A 10,655-nucleotide genomic window follows, 5' to 3' on the forward strand; every position below is an offset into this window, starting at 1 on the left:
TAGCAGAGAGCTGCAAATTCCACAATCAACTGTATGGAGAGTCCTACGATAAAGGTTAGTTATGAAACCTGAACGTCAACTACCCGAGGCGATGGATCGGCCGCCAGGCAGCCCGTGACAGAGCACTTCATCACTGGCCTCCAAGAAGCCGTGATCTTACCCCCTGCGATTTTTTCTTATGGGGGTATGTTAAGGATATGGTGTTTCGGCCACCTCTCCCAGCCACCATTGATGATTTGAAGCGAGAAATAACAGCAGCTATCCAAACTGTTACGCCTGATATGCTACAGAGAGTGTGGAACGAGTTGGAGTATCGGGTTGATATTGCTCGAGTGTCTGGAGGGGGCCATATTGAACATCTCTGAACTTGTTTTTGAGTGAAAAAAAACCTTTTTAAATACTCTTTGTAATGATGTATAACAGAAGGTTATATTATGTTTCTTTCATTAAATACACATTTGTAAAGTTGTGGTATTCTTTTTGAATCACCCTGTATGTTGGAAATATTCCGATTTCTCTACATGCCACTCCAATGTCTGGCTTCCCCAAATGACAAAATGACAATATGTAAACTCAAATAGCAACAGAAAATTACAAATAAAAAATAACAATCGAGAAATAAACTCATAGCAACCGGAATACCGACATGCAAAACAAAAACGCTACGAACTTATGGACCGTCCACAATTCATGGTCTAGTGGCTAGTGTTGCTGCCTCTGGTTTACGGGGTCCCGGTTTCGATTACCGGCCGGGTTAGTGATGTTCTCTGCCCGGGCCTGTTTGTGTCGTCCTCATCATTTCATCATCATCATCATCATCATCATTCGTGACATCATCATCATCATCATTATCATTCGTGACAGTAGCTAGATCGGATTGTGTATAAATTGGGACTTTGTACGGTCGCTGATGACCGCGCAGTTGAGCCCCCCACAAACCAAACATCAACTTGTGGACCAACCTAAGATATTGGAGGGAAATTATTCTTAGTAGGAGTTAGCGTGAACGTGTGCTGAGGGAAATATAGCTGTTAGTGTTTCGTGGGCGCTGCAGAATTTCGCAGTAAAAATAACAAACAGTTATAAATAGCTGTTAAAAGTAACTGGTACAAAAATAACCGTAACCGCGATAACTAATACTCCAAAGTAATCGTTTGGCCCGCATCTAGTTCCACAGGTCCCTTCAGGCATGCCACATCTACCTGAATCCATTCAGTGATGACTGTATCCCACAGAATTACCAAGTTGCTACGTTTCATCCGCCGTTCCAGATAGTCTCAGATATTTTCTGTGGGATTAAGACCGGGTGATCTAGCTGGCCAGACGAGGTGCGATAAGGTGCCTGAGCGTTCCGCATACCAGCAACATACGCAATTATTATAATTTACTCCAATTATTATAATTTCACTTATGAAGAAGAAGGGGACTTTGGCTCTCCAACCGATTCAAATATTTTCAAAAAATCTGCTTTTTCAAAATTACGGAAAGAAATGAATTAAATGTTCATGGACCCACACATCTTCCCAGTGATGAAAATTGAAGACCAACGCCATTTGTACTTATGGGGGATGAGGTCTTTGCGATCTCAGAAGATATATTAAGACCTTATCCTAAAAAAATCTGTCAGTAAAACAACGAATCTTTAACTACAGACTAACAAGAGCACGGAGAGGAGTAGAAAGCTCATTTGATATTTTAGCAAAAAATAGCGCATCTTTTGTAGGCCCCTTAACACAGTAATGTCGCTACTATTATCTATTCTATTTTAGTTAATTTATTATTGCTTGAATCTCTGGCTGTTATATGTGTGACACCCTGAATAATCTTCATTTTGTCGACATACTCTTGCACAACCGAGTTCAGGGCAATACATATGCGCAGTGGCGTTGAGCTATTACGATCATATTTGATAGCGGGAAAGATTTAAGTGTTGGTGGATAGCCACGTGAAACTTCATAATATAGCTTTTGTTTACAAACTATTTTAGGTGTGGCACACCAGTAACTCACTTCATTTCATGCTCGCGAATTGTGTTACTTAACAACACCTGGACAATGACTGCACCGACGAATATGTGCTAACATACGACAGTTTTACTGCTGTTACTACATAATACAGACAATTTACGCAGCAATAAATACGTTGACGAAGTCCGAACCGCGGCGGCGATATGGTGCCTCTTAATCCGTTACTGTCAGCATCGGGAAACAATAATAAGTCACGCCAATACGTCAAGATATTGAAAATCCCACTCCTAGCGGAGTGAAATTCTGCTTTGTGCAATGTCATTCAACGGACAAGTTAAAATCGTGATAATATTCATATCAATGTGTATTCTACATTAAGTGATCCAGGAGCATTGTAATTCTCTGGAGGACAATCTATTGGTGAAATGTTATGCGATCTGCAAGTAGCACAATGGATAAGAAGAGAAGAGCTTGCTTTTGCTCAAAGTTAAGGACTGTAGACAAACACTGACACATGTGAATCTCCCATTTAAAACGTCGCACACACTAGCTATACACTGCTCGCAATTTCCACAGTAATATAGCCTGCAGTCGATCGCTCGGTTTGAGTCCGCAACACTTAAGCTGTCTACCAAGCACCTTAAACGAATATTTCGAACGCCACTACGTTCTACTATGAAAAATGAACTGCGACGTTAAGCAGCCGTCGCAGTTTATATGCGTATGTCGAGTATTAATCGTAAGGGGGTAAAAATCTTGAAATTTATTAAATTTGTTTTAGGACGACTTTCTTGGAAATTGTAGGCTATTCACTAAGGAAGTGTTCCGACCTTACTTATCTGCTACTTACATTAAAAAATTATTAAAAGCGTCTGCATTTTAGAGCCTTATTGATCAGTTCGTTATTTACCATTAAAGAAATTTCCTGACTATCCCGATTTCATTTTCCTGTATCCTTTTAATAGCTTTCCAAGCATTACTGATCTTGTTGTGGAATGACTTACTTTTTCTTGAAAATGAATGCATTTTCATTTCCTGATGATTTAGCTTAGATTTTTTATATATTCGCTAACAACCTTCGTGATGTCACTGAAAGAAAACGAGGTACTAACCAGACAGTTATATCATGCAACAGAAGATATACAGGATTAACTTGAACTCCACATACAAAATTTCGGATGTTGTTCACGGATATTTTCTCAGTATTTTGACTGATGAGACCCGTGGTCATAGATGCTTTTTAGAGAGAAATAATGTACTTAAGATTAATTATGTTTGTTACCCTAATTATCTTCGTTTGCGTCAAAACAGCATTTAACAGTGAAAAGTCTGTAATGTACAAAGGGCGTTCAATAAGGTTTGCACAGTCGTCTCTAATGTTTTTATTTTTTGCAGGAGGAGAACGAAATTTTTTGTGAATATACTTGGAACATTTAGCTATGAGTTGGTGTAAAAAAGTATTTTCTTTTATTTACAGGTAAGCCATAATAGACCGTGAAGTAAATGTCAGGTTACGACAACGGTCGTTGATGGAGTTCCTCTTCAATACCGGCGACGCCTCTGCAACATCAATTCACAGTAAGTTGCTCCCCGTTTATAGGGAGGACACAGCGGATCAGCAGTGTCCAGCGGTGATTGCAGAGGTTTAAAGAAGGTGATTTCTCTGTACTTGACAATCCACGATGCGGTAGACCATCGGCGACAGTGAGTGATGTGAATAAGGAGACCAGTGATCAAATCATCCAAAATGACAGATGTGTGACGACACGACAGCTTGCTGAAATGACTCGTTTGTCATTGGGTAGTGTGGTATCACTGGTACAGTCACTAGGGTACAGAAAAGTCTGTGCACGTTGGGTGCCTAGATTATTGAAAAGAGAAGAAAAGAGGAAGAATGCGTGCGAGGGTCTCATGAAGACCTTTACTGAAGTGTGGAAACAAGTGTTTTGATGGCGTCATTACCCAGGATGAAACATGGCTGTTTTTGTCCGAACATGAGAGCAAAACCCAATCCATGGAGTGGTGTCATCCTGGTTCCCCTCGGAAGAAGAAACCAAGACTTTCACAAACAGCAGGTCGAAAGCTCTCCTTCTTCTGGGATCAGTGTGGTGTCATTTTCATTGACTTTTTGGAACCTGGCTCCACAATTAACCGGGACCGTTACTGTTTGTCATTAGGCAAGCTGCGACGTGCCATCAAGACCCACAGACCACAGCTTCAAGGTCAGCTCATCAGACTACACCGCTCATCAGACTAGACCGTGACAATACCAAACTGAATACAGCCGTTATGACGCAGGAGAAAATCAGGGAAAAGGGTTGGAAAATTGTTCATCCTCCCTACAGTCCAGACTTGACTCCGTCTGATTTTTACCTCTTAGGTCGTCTGAAGGCCCACCTGCGCGGTAAAACATTTGATAGTGAGAAAGGCCTTATTTCCTGTGTCAACCGATGGTGTAAAAGTCAATCTCCAGGATTTTACCAAAGTGCATTTACATCATGGAAAGAACGTTGGCCGAGTTGCGTCTCAGCTGATGGAGGCTACAATGAGTAGGCTCAATGTATAGCTAAATGTTCTAAGTATGTTCACAAAAGATTTCATTCTCCTCCTGCAAAAAATAAAAAAATTAGATTCGACTGTGCTAAACTTTTTGAACGCCCTTTGTACAGTTATCAAAAAGCACAACCCAAACGACAGATAATATAACAACCATTAAGTGTGAAAGTACTGTGCTATGATTGCCGTCACTGGGGGAACAGCCTTGCATAGCGTCGTAATGCCGTTCTTCCACGGCATTCAATGAACTCATGCACGAGGCGCACACTAAGGTGACAAAAGTGGTAGGATAACTCCTAATACCGCGCAGAAACTCGAAGTGGATGGGCTCAACAAATCGTTGGAAGTCCCCTGCAGAAATATTGAGCCAAGCTACATATAAAGCCATCCATAATTGCGAAAGTGTTGTCGGTGCAGGATTTTGTACTCGAACTGACCTCTTGATTATGTCCCGTAAATCTTCGATGGGGTTCATGTTGGGCTATCTGGGTGGCTAAATCGTTCGCTCGAATTATCTAGAATGTTTTTCAAAACAATCGCGAACAATGTTGTGGCCTGGTGACATGGTTCATTGCCAGACACAACAATTCCATCGTTGTATGGGAACATGAAGCCATGAATAACCATTTCCACTCAGTTATAGGTTATTTGGACCAAAGGACCCAGTCCATTCCATGTAAACACAGCCCACACCACTATGGAGCCACCACCAGATTGGAAAAAAATTGGAAATTTGTGTTAAGTTCCTACGGGACCAAACTGCTGAGGTCATCGGACCTTAAGCTTACACACTATTTAATCTAACTTAAACTAACTTACGCTAAGAACAACACACACGCCCATGCTGGAGGGAGGACTCAAACCTCGGAAGGAGGGAGCCGCACGAACCGTGTCAGGGCGCCTAAGACCGCACGGCTATCCCGCGTGGCCCATCAGTTTGCACAGTGCCTTGTTGACAACCTGTGTCCATGACGTAGAGAGGTCTGCCATTCTAATCCTACTATCAGTTCAGCATTCATCTGACCAGGTCACGATTTTCCAATCGTCTAGGGTCATGAGCGCTGCAGGCGATGTCGTGCGTCTGCTGCTATAGCCCTTTTGCTGCACTGTCCTAACAGATACGGTCGTCGTACGCCCACATTGGCCGCGCGGAGTGGCCGCCGCGCGGTTTGAAGCGCCATGACACGGATTGCGCGGCCCCTCCCGCCGGAGGTTCGAGTCCTCCCTCGGGCATGGGCATGGGTGTGTGTGCTTGTCCTTAGGATAATTTAGGTTAAGTAGTGTGTAAGCTTAGGGACTGATGACCTTAGCAGTTAAGTCCTGTAAGATTTCACACACATTTGAACATTTTTTTGTCCCATGCGTCTAGCTCCGTGAACCATTCCACGTTCAAAGTCTGTTAATTTCAGTGGTACGGCCATAATCACGTCGGAAATCTTTTCATATGAAACACCTGCGTACAGCTCAGCAGCTCATCTGACGATGACAGCTCCGCCAACGCACTGCCCTTTTTCTACCTTTATGCGGTAATACCGCCATCTGTACGTTTGTGCATAACGCTACCCCTTGGCTTTTGTCACCTAAGTGTTACAAGACACACAACGCATACTGTCGATATTTGTGTCGTGCAAATCTTTCCAGCACAATAGAGATACAAAGATAACCTGTAACAAGACACTGGAGACCACGGGTCCGCTAACCGCCGCAATACAAACGGGTATGGGTGAGGTGTTACGTGTTGCCTATCCTTTGAATATATTGTAGCCTAATCAGTTTTTCGTACGGTATTTTAAAATTTTTGAAAGAAAAATTATAGTTTGTAATGAATTCTTTTAGCAGATTTCAGAAATGGTTTAAATTTTTCAGTTTAACTTAACTCAAATATTTAAGTCATAGTAGCACATTTCACTTTTCCCAAAAATTTCTTATTCCGTAATTTCAGGTTCAGGACCTGTCGTACACATCAATATCTCTTTAAAATGTATGTTGTGAGTAAAAGTCATCAGTAGTTGGTGGTACACGTTACTGAAAACGCCTCGATATTGCAAGGAGTGTGCTATGTGATTTTTTTATGTTCTGGACCCTACTTACACATGCGTACCCCTTTAAAAAGTATGTTGTTAATAACAACAATGAAAAAATTTTGCTTTTTTTAGATTTTTTTAGGTTGGGCATAAAGTACACCCCCCACCCTTGGTAAAGAGCGTTATGGAAAATGAGTTGGTATTGCCAGGGGTAAACCAAAATGACTAAATATCTCTGATCAGACTCCACATTGTCGGTGGAGTTCAGATTCATCATGTATACAAATAATTAAATAAACAAAGTTTGCTAGATGGTATTGATATATTATCACTTAACACAGAGTGACCAGAATAAACTAAACCGTACTTAATGGTAAGTAGCCAAGCACAAATATAAACAGTTGTAACGCTGTGACACAAGAAAGTAACGCATCTTGAATCATAGTGAAATACACTGGAGAGTCAAGCATTAGTTTTCACCGAGTGAAGATATTACCGAAAAATATTGTTGATTGTGCTCGATCGATCACGTAAGACCCAATTCACACATTTCTCAAATGACATCCTGAAAGTCATGTAGACGTTTTATTATTTGACCTCTGAAAAGCATTGGACGCAGTACCACACCTACGCTTATTATTCAGAATACGATCGCATGGGGTATCAAGCGGAGCTTGTTATTGGCTTGAGGATTTCTTGGTGGGGAGGACGTAGCATATTACCTTGGATGGAGAGTCATAAATAAATACAGAAGTAACTTCAAGTCTGTGCTAGGGTAGTGTGATGGGATCCTTCCTGATCGTGTTGTATATTAAAGCCCTTACAGACAACGTTAATAATAACTTTAGATGATGCAGGTATCCATAATGAAGTACTGTCTGAAAGAAGGTGCATAAATATTCACTCAGATTTAGATACGATTTCAAAATGGTGCAAAGATTGTCAGCTTGCTGTGCGTGTTCGGAAATGTAAAATCTTAAACTTCAAGTTCATTGGTAGAATACTAGTGAAATGCAGTTAGTCTACAAACGAAATCAATACATCCACATAAATTGAAAAAAAGCATGTACTTATATATGTATGTATGTGTGTATATACGTATGTATATACTTATGTACGAGTATGTTCCACATCTCCTCCTAAATCACTAGACCGATTTCAACCAGACTTGGTACGCACGTCACTTACTGTCTGGAAATGTAAGAACCACCTACCTATCAAAAGGATGGGGTCGGGTTGAAAAAGCAGTCTAGCAGACGACACACAAATACTCATGCTTCAGCCATTCAGTATCTGAGAATGACAGCACTTAGCGATTTGCAACAAACTTTGCACATAATTTGAAAGCTTTAGGAATTTTTTTATCGCGGACGACCCCCACACAATGATGAAAGGAAGAAAGCTTAGAGTTTACTACATTATCGCATCCTCGGTCGCGGCATAGTGTCTTTAGTAATCAAAACGTCCTCGGTCCCGTGTTCGAGCCCCGCCACTGCTGCAATCTTGAATAAAAATCATTTGCAATGACGATCGGAGCTTCCGGCACAAGAAGTCACCCTCATTCCTCCAACGACCTTCTCAAAGAGGGTGGAGGAGAGGACAGAGGTTCGGGACATTCTCTTGCCCTTGGGGTGGGAAACTGCCCTAAAAGACGGAAGAATCAGCATCGATCAACTACATGAGGATTCAGAAGGCAACAGAAACCACTGCGTTAAAGACACATGCCCTGTATCCACAGGGCATTTGGCCTGTCCTTCAAAAAGTATCATAATGCTCTTTCCATTGGCGAAAGATTCAGGGCTAGTTTCTCTTTTGGATATCCGGGAGGGGACTACTAAAGGGGAGATGACCGTGGGGAAAAGACTGAATAACCAACAAAGGATAACCTTCTACGAGTCGAGCCGTTGAATATCGGAAGTCTGAACGTGGTAGAGAAGCTAGAAAATCCGAAAAGGGAAATGCAGAGATTCGGCGCCAGTGTAATGAAGTGGCGAGAAGATAAGGATTTCTGGTGAGAAGAGTATAAATAATATGAATAGCAGCAGGAAATGGTATAAAGGGATCAGAATTTGTTGTGAATAGGAAGGTACAACAGAGGATGAATTACTGCGAAGAGGTCATTGATAGCATTGTTGTCATCGGAATCGACAGCAAGCAAACACCGACAACAATGATTCAAGTATACATGCCGAGAGATACAGGATGATTTCAGGTAGATTATATCATGGTCAGGCAAAGATTCCGCCATCAGATATTGGATTGTAAGGCATATTCAGATTACAATTTGGTATTGATTAACTATAGTCTAAAGTTCAAGAGACTAGTCAGGAAGAATCAATACGCAAGGAAGTGGGAGGCGAAAGTACCAAGGAATGAAGAGATACGCTTGAAGTTCTCTGAGACTCTAGATATTGCGATAAAGAATATCTCAGCAGGCAATTCCGTTCAAGAGGAGTGGATTGCGCAAAAAGGTCAATCACAGAAGCTGGAGAGAAAAAGGTAGGTACAAGGAAGATAACTGAGAGGAAACATTGGGTAACAGAAGAAATACTTAAGTTGATTGGCGACAAAAGAAAGTAAAGAAATATTCAGAAAAACTCAAGAATACAGTAGTACAAGGCATTTAGGAAAGACATAAATAGGAAGTCAAGAAGAATTACAGGACCTGTAGGAACTGAAGAAGAATTATAGGATGGCTCTAAGCACTATGGGACTTAACAGCTGTGGTCATCAGTCCCCTAGAACTTAGAACTACTTAAACCTAACTAACCTAAGGACATCACACACATCCATGCCCGAGGCAGGATTCGAACCTGCGACCGTAGCAGTCGCGCGGTTCCGGACTGCGCGCCTAGAACCGCGAGACCACCGCGGCCGGCAATTATAGGATCTGTAGGAAGTGAAGAAGAATTATTATAGGACCTGTTGAATGGAATGATCCGTCTAATGAGTACAGAATATGGATTGAGAATAAATCGAAGAAAGACGAAAGTAATGAGAAGTAACAGAAATGAGAACAGCCTAAAACTTAACATCGTAATTGGTGATCATCATGTAAATAACCCATAACAGATGGAGCAAAGAGAACGTAAAAAGCAGACTACCAATGACAAAAAGCGCATTACTAGCCAAGAGAAGACTGCTAGTATCAAACATAGTTCTTAATTTGAGGAATAAATGTCTGAGAATGTACGTTTGGAGCACATCATTGTATGGCAATGAGACATGGGACTGCGGGAAACCCGGAACAGAAGAGAATCGAAGCATGTGTGTGGTGGAGCTACAGAAGAATGTTGGAAATTAGGTGGACTGATAAGGTAAAGAATGAGGAGGTTCTCCACCGAATCGGCGAGAAAAGGACTGTATGGAAAACACTGCCAAAACGAAGGGACAGGACGATAGGACATCCGTTAAGGTATCAGGGAATGACTTCCACGTTACGAGAGGAACCTGTAGAGGGTACAAACTGTAGAGGAAGACTGAGATTGGTGCACATCCAGCAGGTAACTGAGGACATAGGTTGCAGGTGCTAGTCTGAGATGAAAAGGTCGGCACAGGAGAGGAGTTCGTAGCGGACCGCATCAAAACCAGTCTGATGCCTAAAGAAGAACAAGAAAAAAAGACATTTTCGCTGTTCATGCAGTAAAACTGCCACATGAACACATGAGACCTTACGTTTTAATTTATTATTTCCTTGTTATTTCCTATAGTCATGGGACATTTTGGAGAAAAATTACACATCACTGTACGGCACTTAGTTCAGGAGATACACTATGTGATCAAAAGTATCCGGACACCTGGCTGAAAATGACTTACAAGTTCGTGGCGCCCTCCATCGGTAATGCTGGAATTCAGTATGGTGTTGGCCCACCCTCAGCCTTGATGACAGCTTCCACTCTCGCAGGCATTAAGTTGAATTGCACTGAGGAGTGGTGTCGATGTCGGTCGGTGAGGCCTGGCACGAAGTCGGCATTCCAAAACATCCCAAAGGTGTTCTGTAGGATTCAGATCAGGACTCTGTGGAGGCCAGTCCATTACAGGGATGTTGTTGTCGTGTAACCATTCCGCCAAAGGCCGTGCATTATGAACAGGTGCTCGATCGTGTTGA

This window comes from Schistocerca americana, chromosome 2, assembly GCF_021461395.2.
Source record: "Schistocerca americana isolate TAMUIC-IGC-003095 chromosome 2, iqSchAmer2.1, whole genome shotgun sequence".
Taxonomy (NCBI): Eukaryota; Metazoa; Arthropoda; class Insecta; order Orthoptera; family Acrididae; genus Schistocerca; species Schistocerca americana.